This window comes from Magallana gigas, chromosome 3 (assembly GCF_963853765.1).
Source record: "Magallana gigas chromosome 3, xbMagGiga1.1, whole genome shotgun sequence".
Classification (NCBI taxonomy): domain Eukaryota; kingdom Metazoa; phylum Mollusca; class Bivalvia; order Ostreida; family Ostreidae; genus Magallana; species Magallana gigas.
The window spans coordinates 32,540,704-32,562,170 of record NC_088855.1 but is presented as its reverse complement, the minus strand read 5'-3'; the positions used below and the strand labels follow the sequence as shown (position 1 = coordinate 32,562,170).

The following is a 21,467-nucleotide window of genomic DNA, read 5'->3' as shown; positions in this document are numbered from 1 at the left end:
AATTTTTCTGTTACAAAATTATGTTGCAGTAAATAGACCTAGATGAGAAATACTGATATGAATTTCCTCCATGGAGGATAAATACAGTTCTATACAAAATATTTTTACGAACGATATATTCTCTTAAAAATTTGTAAATACTTTAATAGATAACTTATATAATTCTTCGATCATTTTCTTATCGACGAGAAGACAGTACCGTACTATGAAACATGACTCTACAGGCTATTTTTATCACTGAGCACAGTGTTTACTTTTTCCGGTAAAAGAATGGTTGAATAAGAAAAAGTTAGGTTTCAGCGAGGATCGAACTCGCGACCTTCTGCGTGTAAAGCAGACGTGATAACCACTACACCATGAAACCACCTTGACAGCCGAAGGTTAAATATGGACAAAATCTAAATTACCTACACATATATCCTTAACTTCCGGGATATGACATGTATGATTTATAAATAGATTTAAACCTCAAGCTATCAAGCGGTTCCATGGTGTAGTGGTTATCACGTCTGCTTAACACGCAGAAGGTCGCGAGTTCGAGCCTCGCTGGAACCTATGATTTTTTTTAATTTATGCAACATTTCGTATTTTTAACTAATGCCTATTATATGCCTTCTATTACATGTATGTTAATATTTTCAGGCTCTCCGAAAGCACTACATTCTTTTTATTCTACAGTCATTTCAGCCTTATAACTAAAAACACAGAAATCGACCATCTATTAGGAAAATTTGCATATCATTTCTCAAGTAATCCGATGTCCTATAATATGAATTACTCAACGCATAAAATATGAAATTAAGTTACGCTTGATTGCGGTCACGAGCCTTCTTATAATCAAGAGGAGCTCTGCTAAAGACGCCCGTTTTTGTCCAAGTATAGTCGGCATTCATTGGTTAATTCTCGCGGGACATAATACATAGAAATTGGTCATAAATTTTGAAAAAAAGCTTATTCCCTCGACACTTGCAGTGAGCTTTAGATGAAAATATTGCCATAAAAAGGAATGGAAATAATTATTCCTCTCCTTGGAGACGAATCTCATTCTGAAGAAAAAAAGATAAAGTAGAGCGAGCCGCGCCAGCCAGCCAATAATAAAACGCTTTGTTATGACCGAGAAGTTTTATCAAACCGATTCTGATATTTACTGATTTTTCTTCTTCCAAATCGTTTCGATATGAGATTTCTAGTTTGTTTTAATGAAGCAATTTTCTAAACGTAATGTTCTAGCTGCTGTTTATCCCAAATCAAACGTTATGTGTATGTGAGAGAGAGAGAGAGAGAGAGAGAGAGAGAGAGAGAGAGAGAGAGAGAGAGAGAGAGCACGAGAGAGAGAGAGAGAGCACATATTTCTTTCCAGAGAGTGATTTTATAATTCAATCACCACCAAATATCCAAAATTAAATCAAAATAATTCATTTATATAATTCTAGGCCTCCTGAAGCTTACTTTAAAATAATTCACATTTAACTTCATTATTTCCTTCCCCCTGGTGCAAAAATCATAAATCTTATAACAAAGTATCTTAATATTGTCTGAATTAGGTATTGAAATATTACGGCGCTTGGCAATATTGGATTAAAAAAAATCTCTAGAATATCTGCAATTGTTATCATCAAGAGACATCGACAATATTCCAAGAAACAACCTGCATTCCAGCGATTTCAAAGAAATCCCAGTTTGTTTTTTATTTATCATTGAAAACTTGCAGTGATGAACGAATAAAAATCAATCAAATTTTCAAAAAATCTTTAAAAAAAAAAATAGACAAGTAAATTCTAATAAACTCATAGAAAATATTTGAAGAATGCATAAATACGTTGTATGAATATTCAATGTATAATAATAATCACCACATGTACTTACAGATATACTTATCTTTCCAATCAATTTTATAAAACAAAAGGAAATTGCTAGCTATAAAGACTATATATAACATTTTCTTTTATATAGATTTTTAAAGTCAGCACTCTTCTGATCAATATATTCGTGTCTCATCTTATCCTTTTTATCCCATACAGCAAGAAGTAAAGTTACCCTGATTGACAGATTAATATGATTTTAGCCGTAGCTAATGCAGACAGTGGTTTTTATCAGATGATGAAAACGGATATCGAGCAAAAAAGTCTCTTTTACTCTGCCAGCCATTTAAGGAGCGGAAGAGACAATCATTTGTCGAAAGATTTTCTCATTTTTGTGTCAGAATCCCTCTATGCCTTGAACGCTAAATTAATTTTCTATAATCTCGGGGCACGAGATCACAGGCGCGAGGCGCGCGAGTATTGATGACGGGGTCACGGGTATCATTACAAAATGTCCAATATCATTCAAACAAGACATATTTACTGTATCACGCCGGATTGTCGATGGAAATACATCATGCAGTCGATAAGATGTCGTAAGGATATGCATAATTCAAGAATTTATAGCCTGGTATAAGCAGCCCCTTTTTTGGAAGGGATAAGATTCGAAGGAGGCCGACCGGCTTATTAAATATAGCATCCACGCGGATCATTTCTCTTCCTATATTTTATTGGGTTAAGCTGTGGGATGTTTCATTTTCGAGACGACTTGGTCAGAATTGATGGGAGAAAGTTTCTAAAAGGATGGGGCCCCTGTCATTCTTATGACGATTGATCTAGGCAATATTGGAAAGGAAAAATGTAATATACTGAATGTTCGAATTTCCTAGACCGAACGCGCGCTAGGGTGTCCTACATATAGGGAGATTTAACTTTCTAAAGAAAGTTGATTTTATAAATGATATGGATTGTTTTTACGTATACCTGTTGTGAAAAGCATTAATTATTCACGGGCCGGACAAATCCCCTGGTCTGAAAGGTCGAAGAATATTAGGCGACTCGGCGGTGTTCGAATATATATTCATGTCACTCCAGATAACAACAAATTTGGCGTCTGTCTAAGAAGCCTGTGGAACCTGAACTTTTTTTTCACGTAGACCTATTTCTGTTGTTTGATCACGTTCTCATTTCTTATTCCTACTTGATTCTGTTAAAGACCCGAAGTTCAAAATAAGACAATTGTTTTTCTGTTTTTTGGGGTTTTTTTTTTTATAAAAAAAATTCTCTCGCACTTTTTGTCATTAAAAAAAGAAATAAATTAAGGATGACATTTTTTTTTTATTTTACAAAATGACATTTAGGATAAAGTACATTTAAAAAATGAATCTCCCCAGTGCCCATTTATCAGGAGATTAGAATCGGTACGAGTGCAATATTCTCCCCACAGTCCTGATTTAACATGCCAGACGGCAGATTTTTGTCTTCGGAGACCAATGCAAGATATTCAAATCATACAAAATGGTCTTAAAAATTGGACTTGTATATGAGGGGATTTTCTGTATGGGATGTAGCGGTATGTTGATTGGTATCCAGTCGCTTTGTTTATGGTGCGCGTCATACAAATAACACGGTCTTGTCACTTTTTCGGGATTCAAATATCGATATATTCATTTTTATGGTCCGAGCGGGACTTGTATTACCAAGATCACTGATGACAATATCTTCCCATGAAACGCAATGTCCTCGTCTAAAATTTGGTGATTACGCATTACGAGATCACAGAGGAATGATATTGAAACATCAAGTCATAATAAAAAACGCACACGGAGCATTAAACGTTCTACATGAACTACGAGTTACCGCCCTTTGACTGATATTCCACCTATTTCGGATTAGCGTCGAATGTCATTTTCTGTTATTGAAAATGATATTTTCATCACACTCGTCAATATTAGTGGCTTTTTTTGCTACTTCGTTAGAAGTACGAGTTTAAATCTCTACAAAATCTGATGCAGATCCAATTCATCTGAGTGATCTTAATGACAAACTCGTCCCACAAACGTCAATGGGGAGATATCATCATTATGTCCCTATTAATTATAGCAATATCTCTCCCATTTCATCATACATATCCTTTATTACAATATTTTCAATTACATTTCCTATCGGACGCTATACTCGGGTCGGCGCGTTGGATTCCCAGTCTGTGTAGTTGCAACAGGCATTGGTGCGTTCGATGTTATGATTTTGTCGACATTATCAATGTGGCCCTTTTATCATGGATTGTGATGAAGTATAACAGCAAATAATGAAATTGTCCGAATCTGTTTCTTTTCACATTTATATATTCACATCAATGGCTTCGCAATAATATGATATTTCATCTTCTGGAAAGGTCATTTCCATGAAGTCTATCTCTTAATCACCCATTCTGTGTCAGAGGGACTCGATTAGACCTTCATGTAGATTAAGAAACATAACAGATATCGCCAAGATGATGGAAAAAAGGAAAAACCACCGATATCTGTGTTGAGCCGTGAAATGTCTCTGCATAGTGTTCTTAATACTCAGATATCTAGACACATATCCGCCCTTAGAGACAAAGGTTGCAATACAGCTAAAATCTGATCGCTAAATATTAACCATCTATATAATTGGGGTGTAGTGCATGGTGTATAGAATAAAATGGCATTTAATTTCATTCATTCCTAAATCTACCAAGATTATCTCCCCTGCAATGCAAATTTCGCTCACCAACAAATCAAATACACCTTCAACCATGGCGGGGTCATCAGAATGTCATTTTTTTGTGATCATTGGCATGAGGAATTTAACTAACGGATTCATCATTGCACATCTTGTCAGAGACAAGAGAGGCGATAGTAACGCTATCCCCTCACACATTGCAGTGTGGGGCATTCACCGCATTCATATTTTTTTTTATTTGGTATCAATTGGCATGCTTGGATTTGAATTAATTCTACTTTTCTGTATGATTTCCCCTTGATCTGAAATTATCCACCCCAAAAAGAGCATTATTTATGAGTCTGACAACTGGTAAAGAAGAAAAGACGACGGTATAACAGTATTCACAGTCCCTTGTGTAATAATATTCTGTATGAATTAGAAATGAAGAAATGTCCATAATAGCCATGACTTATCTCCCCTTCGACTTTACCAAATTCGGAATCTTTTAAGTATATATAACCAAAGACGTTAAAAGAATCGAATTTCTCATTGATGAATTCTCCAGGAATAGTTTTACTGTTGAGCGAAAAGGAATTTCGTAAAAGACGTCTTTCATTAAGAAAATAAATAAATCGCTTTCTTTTAATTCTCAAGTATTTTCAATTCTCTTAACATCTGAACTTGCGTCCGTCTGAGAAAATAAATAATTTTTTTTTGTTCATCTTTGAAACGAATATTTTGTCTGTTTTGTCCGCTGTTTGTACGTGTATAGATTCTAACGTTTCGTCGCTTGCCTTGTCATATGGCAGACTCGAGTCTTTCAAGTTGGACAGGCCCTTGTCGCTTGTCCGTGTTTTCAGCGCGTTTATGGATGTAAATTGTTAAAAACAGGTAATTTTATTGTCACAGGGGGCAAGAAAATTATTTCATCTTCTTATCAAGCGATTGCTAAACAAATCAGGCGGACAGGCACTACACCCCTACTTCAATAATATATTTATTTCGGTTTTGTTTTACTTTCGCGGCAGATTTTCTGTCACGAATCAAAGATTTAATCGCACAATTAACACTGTTAAGAAATGTAAATACATCTATTATTTATGAATTTGAAGGGAAATCATTTTATGATCGGTTATTTATGGAACTTTTACATACGGTGCCAGGAACAAAAGTGCAAAGAAAAGGACAACAGAAGGCGGGATTTGGGGGGGGGGGGGGGGGGGGACAAAACGAACACCGATATCGACTGTTACAATTGATGACTTTTGCTGGCACTGGTTGGCAGTCTACCTGAATAAAACGCTCGTCTTCTCTAATTAGTTGCGGAATGCTAATAAACTTAATTTTTAAGGATATCCAATCCGCGATTGTAGTCGGAAGCCGAGACACACAGGTGGTTATTCTCTCTATGGATGTATAAACTTACATGTATACACAATGACACAAAAAAAATTAACAATTTTTGTTGCATGTTTTAATACGCTGCAAAAGGGGAGTGATTCATTAAACAACCAAGGAAAATGTATTATAGAGAACTAATTATTCAAAACCGAAATGTCAAATCCGCTTAAACTGCATTTTATGCTATATATGTTTCATGCACATCAAGCAACTGTACATATAGCAACAGCACAAAATTTGTTTTAAAACGTTCAGATGACTGCGATTATGTTATATATGCAGTGCCACCTATGAGGGAGATCCCCTGTTTTATGTATCATCCGGGTTACCCGAGCGGCCTTGTTAAAGTACACGGCATCCCATTGTAATGCCTATCTAATTTACGTGTCAAGATTTTTATTTTTGGAGAAAGAAGCAGCCGATAAGATATGAAACACGATACAGGATTCGGCGCTTCTTTCCCATGCAATATTAAATTGGACATCGCGATAAATTTTAATCATCAAATTATCCCCGTCCGAGTACAAAGCACTCGTTAATCATAATTTGACAGAAGTTTGGGAAGAGAAATCCGACTATGAGAACTGGTATACTTTATTGTTACAAATGAGGCGGAAAATACGCCCCGGTCCTGGTTATAATAGCGTGGTAAGAAAAACTTCTATGCTTAATAAATCGTAATAAACCTGAACATGAAATCGCTACACATGCGTTTCATTGCGGGGATAAAAAAAAAATCCTCCTCGATCTTCGATGTGGGACTTAGACATACAAGCATGGCGATCTGATGGTTATGAAAGAGACCATGTAAAAAAAAAAACAACAGGTTGCAATTTTTTGAGTTGTAACACGGATTCATGGCTTTAGTCATACATTAAAAGTAAAAGTGCTCCTTGTTCAATATTCAAATAACTTCGAATATTTAATGTTCCTGCCACAAATTACAATTAACTTTTTGAGTGTTTTTATTATTGGCCAGTAATTTAAAATAAACAAATCACGCAAAATAAAACATTTGCCATTATTTAGAGTGGAGATAAATCTCATTCTAGTTAATTGCTCCTGAGATAGATTTTCTTCTTTATGGGCTTTCCAAATCCTCTTAAAGAAAAATCATAAATTAAAGTATTATATTAAATGATCGGGGCATTACCGAGTCTAAGGCAGCTGCCGGGGCCATTGTTCAACTTACTGGCCCCTTCTTCCATGTTTAAGCATCTTTTGATCTGCCTCATCAAAATGTTTCCAGGTAATTCATGTCTTCTTTCTTAAATGGGATTTTAAATTCAGAATAATGAAATCTTACCAGTCTAAAAATTACATAAGCTAAATAATATTCTACGAGAAGAAAAGCAAAGGGGCCGTTTGATAGGTATGAGGGTTTTGGATCTTCTCCGGTGAGGGTCTATAATTAAAGAGCCCCTTGGTCCGTATATCACAGGGCTTGTTAAGTAAGGGGTGGGTCATTCGATTCATTTCTCCCCAGCATTCTCACGTTATTTAAAGGTTTATGTTTGCTAAATTAAGAAACTTGGAATTTTATATCAAAATGAGTTGGTAACATCAGAGCGGCGTTTATATGCGTAATATTCCCGTAATCACCGTCCTTTGAAATGGTCCCCGATTTTGGTTCTCATACTTACAGAAATAGACCCATGCTATACCAGATTAACATGCAATAAGAAATAGTCTCTTAATTCATACTTTTCAATTCTTAATGGAAATAACATTTGAAATGAATCGTTCCTAAATCCACAGGTACTTAGGAATAATCTCTTTATCCATACTCTTTCCTGTTTTACTATAATTTTTTGTATTTATGTAGGCCATCGAATCAATCATCTGTTGGAATATCATACCGATGTGTATTGTCTCCACAGTTTGTCAATTTTACTATCATTCCTAATTACCGCAGACTTTCAATTAGATTTCTGCTAACAGAACACGGCATTCTCTAATTAGCTAGATTTTGTCAAATATATTATGCACCTAGAAACCATAGTATCACGTGATCTATAGACTTGATACCTACTTATGTTTAGATTTTTTAAATATAAATCTACATGTTTATGTGATATTTCCCCCCTTTCATTTAATTAGCCACAGACAGATATTGATAATGACGCACGCACGACAGTCATTTGCCGTTTCCTGATGTATCATGAGTTTGAAACAATACTTCGGTGAAGTTCAAGAATGCAGCTCATTCATCAAGAACACATCACTGATAACCTTCCGCGTGGAGGAGACAGAGAAAAGTGCGCTGGTCTGTTTGTAAATTTAAAATAAATTCAAATCTAAATATCTCAAAAATACAGATGCCTTAAGCTTTTACAAGCGTTCTGCATCATTAACAGAATCGTATAATTGAATCAGAAGATGCTCAGATATGGAGCGATATTCAAGGAATATGTCGGGTAATTTTGCCGCCATTTTATCATTGCTCTGAAACCCTTCGAATCACTTGCGACTGATAGCGAACACTTCTGTCATGTTAAGCCGAGCTGCGATCCCAAGGAAAAAATGAGTCTAATTGATGATTGAGATTAACTTCAATTATAAAAGTTTATCGGCTTTTATGAAATATTAGCTAACGTATTTGAAACACGGGATGATGCGCTGACTTTTTAACACGATTTCCGTGCAAATCACACTCGTTATCTGGCAGGCAATTCATTGCTCGCAACAAAAACACACATTGCAGATATATGATTTATAAATATATTTCTATATCTTGTATAAAAAGGTATACAGATTTTATAAAAGCAGTATAGTCAAAGAAAAAGTTGGATTTTTTTTTTACAGAAAATTAATACCGTGTATTTTTGTGGTTGTGCAGGCAGACGACACTTCAAGATTTTAAACAAATAAAACGTTTAACTATGCATTAAAACATACTTAGGCCCATTTTTTTTTTTTTTTTGAGAAATCAAGTACGTTAAAAAGTATCAGTTTTGGAATTATTTTTATATATGAAACATATGGGTTTCCGGGGATTGGTAGGAAAATCATGTGCATGATCGATTGGTGACTGAAAATAAAAACAACAGAGTAAACTTTACAACAATTAAATCCTTAGAAATGCTAATTCAAAGTTTATGAGAAAAATAATATATGGTTTCTATTCAGAATCCTCATTACCATATTATGATGAAGCGAAGTCCTGCATCATTTATGCTTTATAATTTTCAAATTTAATGGATATAAAAAAAAGGTCAATTCTTCAAAGTAGGAACGGACGCAATATCTTTTTTTCCCGAATATCTTGCTTCCTTCATAACTATATACAGACAGATTAAGAAAGGGTCAAGAGCGAAGACGCTCTCTAATAAATTTTGTGTATGATCATGTTCCGCGCAGATGAAAACTTTTATCCAATTTTTTTGAAGATTGCATGAAATTAATACATCTTGTTATATCATCCTTTCATATCCATAAGTTGACTGATTGCCTCTATACTGCGGATGAAAATGACAGATTTCGTAACACACGTGCGCGCTCATATATCTTATGCTTTTTTTCTACATAATAGACCTGAGATTTAAAAAAAAAAGTATTGAAGAAAAAACTTCCACATTTTTAGCAAAAAGTTCTCTTTTATAGGATTTTATAATTTATAGGACCCGTATGCATTCAATTGTTTTTTGTTTTCTTTTTATTGCAATACATCATAAACAGTTGAATTGTTTACTGGGTTCAAAAATCTGTCGGGCTTTCATATATAAGGTTTCTTGACATAATACGATGCTTTTATAATTAGCCATTTTTATTTGAATTTCACGTATTTGAATAATTTTAAATGAAAAGAGTTTATAAACCCTCGCCATAAATAAATATCAAATAATTGCACAGCAACTGTAAACGGATTGGTACTCTAACATATCAAGAGTGTTCAAGATGAAATTATATACAGAACTCTCGGCTTTCCTTTGCATATTAAAAGTAATAAAATTCCATGGTGAAATTTATACGTTTATATATTTTCTTTTCATTTTTGAGTCCGGTTCATCTTAATGTTGAAATTTACATTTAAAAGTCATATTATAACGAAATCTATCTTCCTGTGATTTTAAGGGATAGACCTTTTATGTCATATAAATTGTTTGCAGATATCATTTTGAAATGTAAATGTATGGATGCTTTTTTCCCTTATTTCATTCATAAAAATGAACAAAACTGTATCATTTTTCATTTTATATCAAAAATATAAGCAGACAGATTTTGCCAAGTGCGTATATAAAGTTGATTTAAAAAAATAAAAACACATCATGCAGATCTCCATACGGGTATTATTCATTCTTTACAAAACTATCACTTTCAGCATTTGTTTTTGTTTTTCTTTATTTCATTTTTGATATTTAAAATGTTTTTTAAAGGCTGATTGCAATAAAATACCATAGAAAACCCAGTTTTATGCATGTCACTGATTTATCTATGTCGTACAAATATATCATTATCAATTATCAATAATGTCACAAATTTTCACAAAAAATTATGAATGCCATTACAAATCTTTTTTTTTTTCATTTTCATCCACAAATGGTATAGTTTTCCCATTGTTCCTTATCTCGTCCCAAGAAAACTGCAGCAGTTCCGGTCGTCTGCTATCAAGCTAACCGATCATACAGAACATCATTTTATCTGAAGTATAAAATTCTAGAAATGTAACCAGAGGCTTCGCTGATGCAAGGTTCAACGAAGCCAATTACTGCTCATCTTAGAAAAGGTGTTCACCGAAGTCAATGCAAGCTTCTTGATAACTCTTATCTTTAAATCATTAGAGAAAAATAAAATTGTCGTCATATTGAAACGAGAGTCAAAGATGCGGAAGATTTCCGTTTAATCGCATTTGTTTCTGCGATAACGCTATCTCCCGAATTGTCTCATTTCGCATTTCGATCCGGGGTATTGTTTTTGAAAAGGTCAATAGGTCACTAAAAAAATAGCTCCCGTAAATAATTTATTTCTATACATATTCAACCGAGAAAAAAAAGGAAGACAACAATTTCATCTTATAAATAACGTAAAATGGTTTCTTCGTTCATGGATAAAAACTCTGACATAATTAATACATTACAAGAGATAAGGTGTTTTCAAGAATAAAGAATTACAAATGTCAATTTGCATCTGTTGGATTTAATGAAATACGTATATACAACCTGTAGTGTCTGCTATTCATTTAAAAGTACTCATGTCCGACATGATATATGAAATATATCTTATTTTTCATTAATATGTCGAATTTCCTAATTGGTTACATTGGGATGAGTAATGACCCATTAAAACGTCATATCTGGCTGGATTGCAGGCGTTTTTTATATCAATGAAATGATAATAAACAGAAGTAATAAATTGTCATAACATCCAATTCTGGTCATAAAATATGATGAATTATGAAAATTATTGATTTAAAAAATAATTCTTTATAACAAATCTATCATCATTAATGATTAAGAGCTCGTAGTAAAGAGATATAAAACGTGAAAATAGGTTAAATGAGAAACTGTCTGTCTATCGAATTTCGAAGAAAAAAAATTTGAAAAAACTGAATGCTCCCTTTTTGTTAAAATACATATGTCCCTTGTTTGGCTTCTTCGACAATGATTCGACTTTAGAGTTCAAAAAAAAAAAATTAAGAACCTCTTAGGACAGATAAAAAAGATTAAGAGTGACAAAGTCAGTTTCAGCAAGATACTCGTTGAATTATCTTCCTCTGTTCGCCCTCTGCGAGTTTTAAAGGTGAAATCGACATTTCCTGTCAAACATCAATCAGACCCCGCCATAATCGAGCAGGAAGTGGTGTTTCAAGAGTATATTTAAGACTCGGAGAAAACACCAGATTGGATGTATCTTATTAAATGCAATGTTCGCAGAGAAAATAAATGTGCAACGCAGAAGTTTGTGTTTAATGAATTCATATGTTTGTGCTGGGTGGGTGGTTAATGGGGGGCCCCCAGTTCGCCTCCCCTCAGAGTGGAAGCGGTACTGGCTGATGGTATGCTTGACACCTCTAAGCACCGCTACATCTGTGTAACTCACATCATACATAAGATTAATTAGGGGTGATTAGAGGTGGATATATTTCACAACGTTTCTTTTAAACAAATAATTCCACCGGTTCGGCCATGGAAGAAGAAAAAAAATCATAAGCGATTCATCCAATACATGACTAGCCCCCGTATCGGGTAAACTCAAAGACTTCCCTCCTTCCGTCGAAAATAGAGGAAATATCGATCCACAACCTTGATCTATGAATGTCATAACAGCAAGCCATCATATTTATAATCAAGGCAAGACCACACAGAATTCCGGCACACCGAGATCTTAAATAAAGCCATTTAGAAACACCCCTACACCTGAGGTATATTCTTCATCTGTTCAACGGATGGGTTAATTTGTGTGGAATAATTATTACTAATCTATTTTTTCTATCTATTTTAAAGCCTTCTTGAATTGCATATAGTTTTGACAAATAAACTTTATGACTCTTTCAGATAACGCTACATGAGGGGTATCTTTCCTGTCTTTGTCACGGATCTTTGCTAGCATCGTCGTTACCCTTATCATAACCCATCTCCACGACTTCTGTCATCTCTACAAAAAACAATTGTCGGAAAAAAATCTTTCAAAAATCAAAGGTCGCCTCTAAATGCTTTAAATCCTATACAAAAACTCTGAGGCAATGCGGTAGGGTGAAATACCCCCGAAACACCCGTAAAACAATTGGGTCTTTTATTTTGTTCCTTTAAAATTTTTTTTATATGAAATAACTTATATATACAGGTATATAAGTTGTCAGTTTCATCATAAGAAGCCTAATTGCATTGTATCTTGTTTCTGCTAATCAAAGGTTTATCTATGTGCCACGGAATATCAGCTTTTCTAATTAAAGTTTAAAAATGATAACAAGCTTAATTGTGTCGGAGTCATATGGTGCATCAGGTGTGCACCTTGTTGATTCATTTACGCAAAAATACAAATCATCGAATCATCTTGTGTACAATAATTAAATGTCTTCTACAATCGAGTAAGAAAAAACAATAGGTCGACATTATCTGACATTTTCAAGGCCTCGTTTCGATACAAAAGGGGACCGGGTGTCTAAACTAGATTATTTTCGGAATGTCAATTTTTCCATGCCGTCTCTTTATAGAAATAATATAAACAAAGTTGACACAACATCGAATTCTGCAATATTTTGGCCATCACTTTTCTTCTATCACTACGTCGCATGTCTATTGATTTTGTAATTACTTCCGGTTCCAAAGCAAAATTGGCATAGACCTTTTTCAAGTTAAAAAAGACCTTTTTTTCAGGAAAAAAACTACCGGCATTACTTTTTAAAATCGAATATTGGAAAAGATTTACTAATATTTTGTATAATTGATATAATTTTTACACAAGACAGAGATAAATAATGAAATTTATTTTTCCGTCAACATAGTTTCCCAACATGGTATAGAGATACCGGTATTTATGTTTTTTATTTAATTGAATTAAAAGTTGATAACATCATTGAATTTTCAAGACTGCTCTATTGTAAAGTATGTACCTATTGCTGCACGTGAACTCACTCTTGCAGTGCACGTGATAAAAAAAAAGAGATAATTATAGTGCCGATGCTTTGAATTACAAAAACCCGTTGCATTTTCACTTATCATTAGCCAAAGCTCTGGGTTCTCAGGTACAAGGATCCCATTATTGTAATCTTATCTAAATTAGAACCATTGGCTTCTGTTTTTATACATGACCTTATTAGTTCTCTGAATTATAAATGGAAAAGCTCGATTTAGTGGTCAGAAATAGAAGCAGAAATCTAAGACTTGAGAGACAAAACAAACCTAGTAGTCTACTCTTTATTTTGATAAAAAATTAAAAATTAATACTTTACGGGGAATCTTTGAATTTCTGAGAACTTTTTATATACGTGTAATGTTTCTGCAATAAAAGGGTATCATACGCTTAAAAAAATATCTTTTTGGCGATCATTGGTGCCGATGTCCAGTTCATGATACTGCACTCTTGTCACTGCACATTGCAAATTATTTTTAACAATAAGATGACATCATTCACCCCCAAGGGAACCCAAATTTATCTCACCAAAACCACAAACAATGGTGTTTATGAACTTTAAACTTACAGAAAAAAAATTAAAAGAAGATTTTAAAATATGATAATAGACACTATTCAGTATATCCGCGAACAAATTGTTGATTGCTTTTTGTTATATGATAGTGTTTGCCAGGTGCGAGGTTTGGGTCGGTTGTTTACAGAAATCACCTTATTCTGTGCTGTGTCTTTCTACATTTGGACAGATAAGGCGGTTAACTTGCCTTTGATCTCTTAGTAGCTTGTAATATAACCACACACAATGTTACTTCTCAATGCATTTGTCCCCACCACAGAATAGGATTCACATCTGAATATTATCTGTCTTTTTTTTCTTCATTTCCTCTCCTCTTCTTCTGTTAAACGAACTGAAAAAAAATGTTAAGAATTAAGTGAGAAAATTTTAAATTTTTTTTTTCTCTCTCTCTCTTTCTTTCTCTCGATCCAGTTGAGGATCAAAGTTTCCCTATAAGAAATTGTACAGTGTTCATTTGATTAATTAGATAGAAAATTAACATTTTGTTGCTTAACAAATTGTGATTATGTCGCGAAAGGATGGAGTATTAAAAACATGAAATATTTTTAGATCCTTCAACGCTGACTCAGACGCTGCTATTGCTATTCGTGTCAAAAGAAGTGTTGGGGGATTAAATAAGTATTGCCTAAATATGTCTTCCTTTTTCTAATTTCAAACTTTCAAAGTGTCTTGCCGTGTTAACACGATGTTGGCGACACCTCAAACCTTGCACGAGTGGAATAGTGCATCTACTATTGCGCCATAAAACTAATGAGGGAAAATATATGGAGTAAACAAAAGCGGCGTGTGGATAAATAAATAAATAAATAAATAAACAAAATTCATTTTTTATAATTATTATTTGATTAAAAAACAATTGAGAAGTAAAACTTTTTGAATAAGACAAAAGTGAGGAATATTGAATGAATGCTTAAAGTTGAATGACTTGGTTAATGATTAATTAAAATTCAAGACTTTATCTAAGGTTTAAATGAAAGTTTTGTTCGGTGCATCGAATGAAACATTTGAGTGCATTTTGCGGGTGGCTCATGTAGCGAATGTTGACTGGGATATCAAACTGTTCCTCTTTAATTTCGCGTGAAGATACAATGCAACGATAAACATTTAATTTGGTGTATAAAAAACTCCCTAGTTATATGTTTCCGCTAGTGTCGAAGTATCTCGATACAAAATCGTATCGTCACACAAAAATGCAAGTGTCATAGATATTAAGAGAAAAAGAAACACTTTTTATGTTTTCTGTACACAGTATTAAGCAATATGAAGATAAGCTTTTTAATTTATTTAAGAATGAACTTTACGGTTGAAAATTTTGACGTCAGACTTATTCATTGTAAGTGAATAACTTTTTGTTGATAACTATTATTTAACCTTGATTTGCCGTTTATATATGTTGAGAGAGAGAGAGAGAGAGAGAGAGAGAGAGAGAGAGAGAGAGAGAGATCGTCACACCCAATAATTATAATGATGTATCTCATCCAAAATTCATTAAACAACACGACATGAAATTAAATTTCAAAAATTGAAGTGACGGAAATCGAAATTTTCATCCAATCACAGGTTTTAAATCGGGCGGCCTTCTTCACATCTGGAAGACATTGGGGTTTTTGACGCCTTGTATTACTGAAATTTGCCTATATAAACACGTTTTCTTTTTGATGTGTAAATTTTCCGGGCCAATGAGCTCTTACGAAATCAGGGATAATGTCTTTTGATAGGAAAGAGGCGCTTTCCTCCGGCGGGACCAGAGAGGGTCGCAAGATGAAGTAACACTTTTTAATTGAGGGGGTCCGGAATATATTACCTAAACAACAGGAAGTTTAGTATCTAATCTGACACATTGAATAGAGTTTGATATTTGAAATTTTATGAAGGTGTCTCCCCATCTATAGGTTTAGGATAATTTACATTCAAATTTTAAAAAAAAATTAAAATTCCCGCGCTGTTGGCGTTGGGAAGAGGGTGTCAAAAGTTTTTTTTGATAATACCCTCGATTATTTTCGTCATTGTTGTACTTTCAAAGAGTTTCATCAAATTAAATATCTTTCCCCTTTATTAATGACTAATTTTATGGCACAACGTCAAACATAGATTTTTTTCACATGCGCAGTACATTGTGTCACTGCGCATGTGCGACGGACATTCTACATGAGTACTTTGGAAACACACAGGCACTTGCATCAATTAATCTTACATTTATATGTATCATCTTCATCATCCTACAGATGTGGCATGGCGGCGCCATGATAACCCTTCCCCCGCCACTCACGGGGAAACTGATAAAACTATCATGTTTTCAAAAAATGATGGGACAGAAATATTCTTATGGACACGGAGAAAAAGAATAGCAAATTTCAGCCCCGACCAGATGTAAGGTTGAGATAAGTAAAGAATTTTATAAGCAATACGTCAAGAATAAAAAGAAACACATGCAGACGTGTGTATATATTCCGACTCTACACTAGAAAAATGGCACTCTACCACAGTTCAATTGTCTGCACCAAATTGAGTTTTGTAAAAAAAATCTGTTGATATTAAAGATGGCAAAAAGCAACACCAAAAAATTTTATGAATTTTTTTTTCAAAAATTAAGAATATACTTAATTAAGAAATCATGTAAATCAACACCTTATCAAATGAAACAAGACTGAATATTTTACATCATCAATTTTTTCCAATTACCGGTACGTCTCTCTTTCTCTTTCTCTTATTCATTCATTCATTCATTTCATTTTTCATTCCGGTCGGTCCGCATCCTTCCTTGAAAATGTTCACAGGTGTCATTTGGTCGTCCATCATGACAAAAGGTGGAATGGTTGAAAAGTATGGAAATACTTACATCTTGTTGTGGCTCATTAACTATTAATCGGAACAGTACGGAAGATGAATGACAAAAATTAGATTCCTTTTGTCTTTTCTGTAATGAACAACTTCACCCTCATAGCTTCTCCCCGACATTTTTGGGGAAACCAATTTGCACGACATCAAATCGAAGGGAAATGTTAAGAGAACCAGTCATTATATTCAACGCCTTAAAACTCATTGGTTTTTTTTTCTCGTCATGTTTTATTGACAAAAACAACGTCATAGTTTTAATTTTTTTTCAATTAGATTTGTTTATATTTTGGAATTAAATTTTGCGGTCATTTAATCTTTCTCGAAAAATTTTATTGATGTTAAACTTAATTACAAGCTAAATTCATAGACAAAACATTCCAAAAAAAAACTGAAATTAAAACAGAAGTCATCATGAAAGATTTCTCGAAACCTAACTTGTGGATTCCTGCCGTTGAAAATTAAATTTATATTTGTTCTCTCTCTCTCTCAGCATTAATCAATAAGATACTATTTAAACAGTTGTACAACATGTGAGATAAACAATTTGAAATTAAATTATTTCACCCCAAAAAATAAAAAAAAATCCAATTTCATTCCTGATGTTCCGTCTACTTTTCTCTATTTTCTGTGTATAATTGCTAGAGATTTCAGAGACTTGGAAACAAAGAAGATGAGATATAATCAAGGCTGGAGCTATACTGATGAATTTGGTGATTAGGTTGAGCTGAAATAATTCAGATCGTACAATTTCAAGTTCAGATGTCATTATGACTGCAAATCAAGCGCTCTTAATTCAAAGTTTAACTCGCCGTGCTTCGAATTCATTTGTAATTGTCTGCAATCTATTTTCTGATTTTCTTGGCGGTATGTACAATGTATATGTATATCATTTTATGCCCCCTCCCCTCCTACTCGAAATTAGATCGGCCAAGGGGAGAAACAATACATTTCACTTATTTACATATTGAAATTGGTATTAGTGTCTTTGCACGGGTTAATCACTACTGATGAAAGTTGGACTCTGTTTGTACCGTATGAGAAACATGTTTTTGTTATCGATTTTTATTTGTTGGGGGGAGAAAGAGAGAAAGAAAGAAAAAAGAAAGAGAGAAAGGGGAGAGAAAAAGACAGTCATAGAAGTGATGGAGACACAAAGAGAGAATAAGAGAGAAAATATAGATGTGTTCCTCATAATTTCTTCATCATATGCATTGGCTGACAGAAAGCCTTCGAATACGGAGCAATAAAACTCTTATCAATTCTGGCATAAATTTTAAAAAACCTTCATTATTTTACAATGACAAAGACATGTAACTCTGTGTGGCATTAAATATAAATGACCATGAATGCTTCGCAAAGAGTGAATTGCAGAAATATTGAATTAGCCAGAAATACGCGAAAATATGAGCGCTGGCTCTGGATTCTGATGATCGGAGGAGTGCAGTCGTTGGGGATATAATTACATTTCAGAATTCGTTATTTTGTCTTAATAACTTTCTCTCCCTCTATCCTCCCGTTCAACCCAATCTAAAATGAAATAACTAACTTAATATTCCAGAATGTTTTAAGTCGCATAACACTACAAAACTTAATTGAAATATTACGAAATTTGTGAAAGGCCATGAACTTGTCGAGGATTATTGCGTAAAGTGGCGCTTTAATTTCTCCGGGAGTTTTTTCGACAGCAGACGTGGATCAAGCCGATTTGATCAAATGCGAACGATTTTTGAATTAATTATGGGTTAATCCATGGGTCGGGACCTCTGATACGGAGGCCATGTAAGACCTAACGAATGCAGACATAATGTAATCAAGCACATCTTCAACATTTCTATGAATATCAAAATCCAGCTCACAAAGGGATGTCCAGAGAAATTAGTGGACGCAGCAAGGCGTGAAGAAATTTATTTCTCTTGGAGACCCTTCTCCTGGCTTTCAGAGAGACGCGCGTGGGTAATCAATTTGATACAAAAACTCGTATAAAAGTCTTGATTATGATCTGAAGAATAATTTATAACAATTGGTAACAATTTCCTTAGACATCAAGGCGATGGAGTTAGATTATACAGTAGTGTTGCAAATTTAATATCTTTTAAGAATTTGAAATTGATTCTACACATGCTACAAGTCATCAATATTATTTTTCTACTATCAAAAGAAGACAATTTTTTCTCTCAATCAAATCCCTCCGTAAAGCCGGGATTTAGCCAAATCTTAAGAAGAAATCATTTGCATGCTTATTTCCATATTTCTGTTCACAATAGCATTTCTCGGTTGTTATGATGAAAGCACATGGTACTTTGTTGTAGTTGAAATTAATGAAATATCATGCATTGGGAGAAGATGGATTTGAAAAGATTTGCAAACACGTCCAATAATTAAGCTTTTGAAACATAACAGGTGCTTTACAGTTTCCTCTGTGATATTTTTGCTTGAAATTGAGAGAAGTTAATTTTCTTTTGTTGTGGATTTTTTTTATTTTTTTAGAGGGGGGGGGGGGTGCATCATGGAATGATTTTTATCACGTTCAACTCTGAAAAATCTATAGGTAATAGTTTTGGTCCCATTTGCTTTTCCATGTTGGAAACTCAAATAAAAATACAGAACGGGCCGTTTTTTTTGTTAGTCCGTTCATCTGTCTGACCATTTGCAACTAATATGGATCATTGCTGGCATACCGGGACTTGCAGGGTTGTGGTCAAACGGTCATTAAGCATATTATCGTTGCACCTTTTACCAACTGGATATGTTCAAATACAACAATTACAAATGACACTCAGTGTCATATTACAAATTTTGCACCTACCTATCGACCATATCACCAAATATAAAACAGTTGAACTTCTAGAAATAGTATAAAATACAGTTAAGGGGTTTTTGTTTTGGGGGGGGGGGGTGTCAGGTTATATATAAATCTATAAGTTTGAAGATATTGATAAATTTAAATCAACTACATGTAATTACTTTTCTCAACAGGTTGTTGCCTTAAAAACATACAAGATATCACAAACTAATTCTACAAAGCATCTTTGCTAGAGTGTCAACCACATTTACTGCTGGTTTTGTGGTAAAACGAACGCAATCTTTCTCACAATTTACCTAATTGGCTGTTGTAGTAAAACTATGCCATAAAACCACTTTTCTGGACTTTCTGGTATTTTTTTCCTTACAATACATTTTGCAAAAGCTTCCTGTACAAGCAACCAGACCGAAGATTACCAATCTCAAAAAGGTCTTTGCTTCATATTGCCTGAAGCAGGATATTGTATTAAGAATCACGAATGCCCAGTTAATTTCTCGTTTTATGTTTGCTTATAAACAAGGTTTTTTTTTTCTCCAGAAAGTCTTCATTTAAGATGCTATATGATTTGAGCAATAAAGTGATGGTCTTCGGGCGATATTTCATCCTTACGATGGCAGGAATCAAGCGATTACTTGTCCATCTTCTCATTGACAGGAAGGAGCAGTGGTCCAGGGGTAATATGGGTGGCAATAGAACTTGCAATTACAAGCGCGCTAGTGAGTCAGATTTATGAAATCTTGATGTTTTAATGTTTAGTAGCTGATGAGTGCAAAATGAAATCCCGAATATCGCTTTATCGTTTCTATCGATCTTGCCCCAAAATGCGTTATTTCATGAGCTCTCCACAATGAGGCCTCGTGTCAAGAGATCTAATAACTCTTCCTCTCTCTCTTCTTTTGGTATTTAAGGCCGCATGCTTGTCTTTGAATAGCTAGTGACATTCTTCATACATATACTGATAGGAAAGGGGAGATAACAGACATAATAAATTGTCCGTTATTAACAATATAATCCAGTAGGCAATGACAAGTAAAGTTAATATTTTTGGAACAGTTTATTTCGTGCTAGCGCAAATATAACTTTGCTTTATTTCTTTAATCCAAATATTTGTAAAATCCCCCAAAACAGGTATCGGCCATTGTTCTGGTTATATACGGCCGGGATAAACCAGTCATATATCGTTGCTGGTCAAAAGGATGTTTGCTAGCATAGCGAAAGATTGACAACGTTTTAATTCTATAAATAAGTTTAATTAGGAGATTAGAGGCGAACCCTGTGTCATTTTGCTTAAGATTTGGAGGGCCCCATACTTCTAAACAACTCTCTCACGACGCATTGAGACCTTAATTATAGTACGGATTTGATTTAAACATCTAAATTTGAATTTTATGTTTTCATTACCTTAATTGCATATTTATATGTGGGCAATGAAGAGTTCCCTTTGAAAACATAGATAGCTTGTTGGTGGTCGCCCTAAAACAAAATTAAATTGTCAACCCTCAATATTCATATTAATCCCCACACCTCTGTTAAGGCCTGAATTTATTGCTATGGCACTTGAATTCTATGTTTTAAATCACGGGACGCTTACTAATTATAAAAGATTCCAATTTTTTTTTTCCTCCTTCATGGAATTTTCAATAGGAAGTGGGCTTTAAAAATTCCAAAAGAGAGAGGCGCTCCACGCGAGCTCCCTGCATTAATAAACTGACCGATCCACTCGATCTGACCGCCCTAATAGGGTCGCGCGACACAATGAGGGGGTTTGCACCGGTATCTTTGAACCTTG

The 21,467-nt window shown here is 34.2% G+C and overlaps 2 non-coding genes across 2 annotated transcripts; one reads left to right on the top strand and one right to left on the bottom strand.

The window, feature by feature from the left end:
- Nucleotides 1–291: 291 nt before the first annotated feature.
- Nucleotides 292–364, bottom strand: Trnav-uac (transfer RNA valine (anticodon UAC)). The gene has a single exon. It is a non-coding gene; the product is annotated as a tRNA-Val (tRNA).
- Nucleotides 365–482: 118 nt separating this feature from the next.
- Nucleotides 483–555, top strand: Trnav-aac (transfer RNA valine (anticodon AAC)). Its single transcript has one exon. It is a non-coding gene; the product is annotated as a tRNA-Val (tRNA).
- Nucleotides 556–21,467: the final 20,912 nt, after the last annotated feature.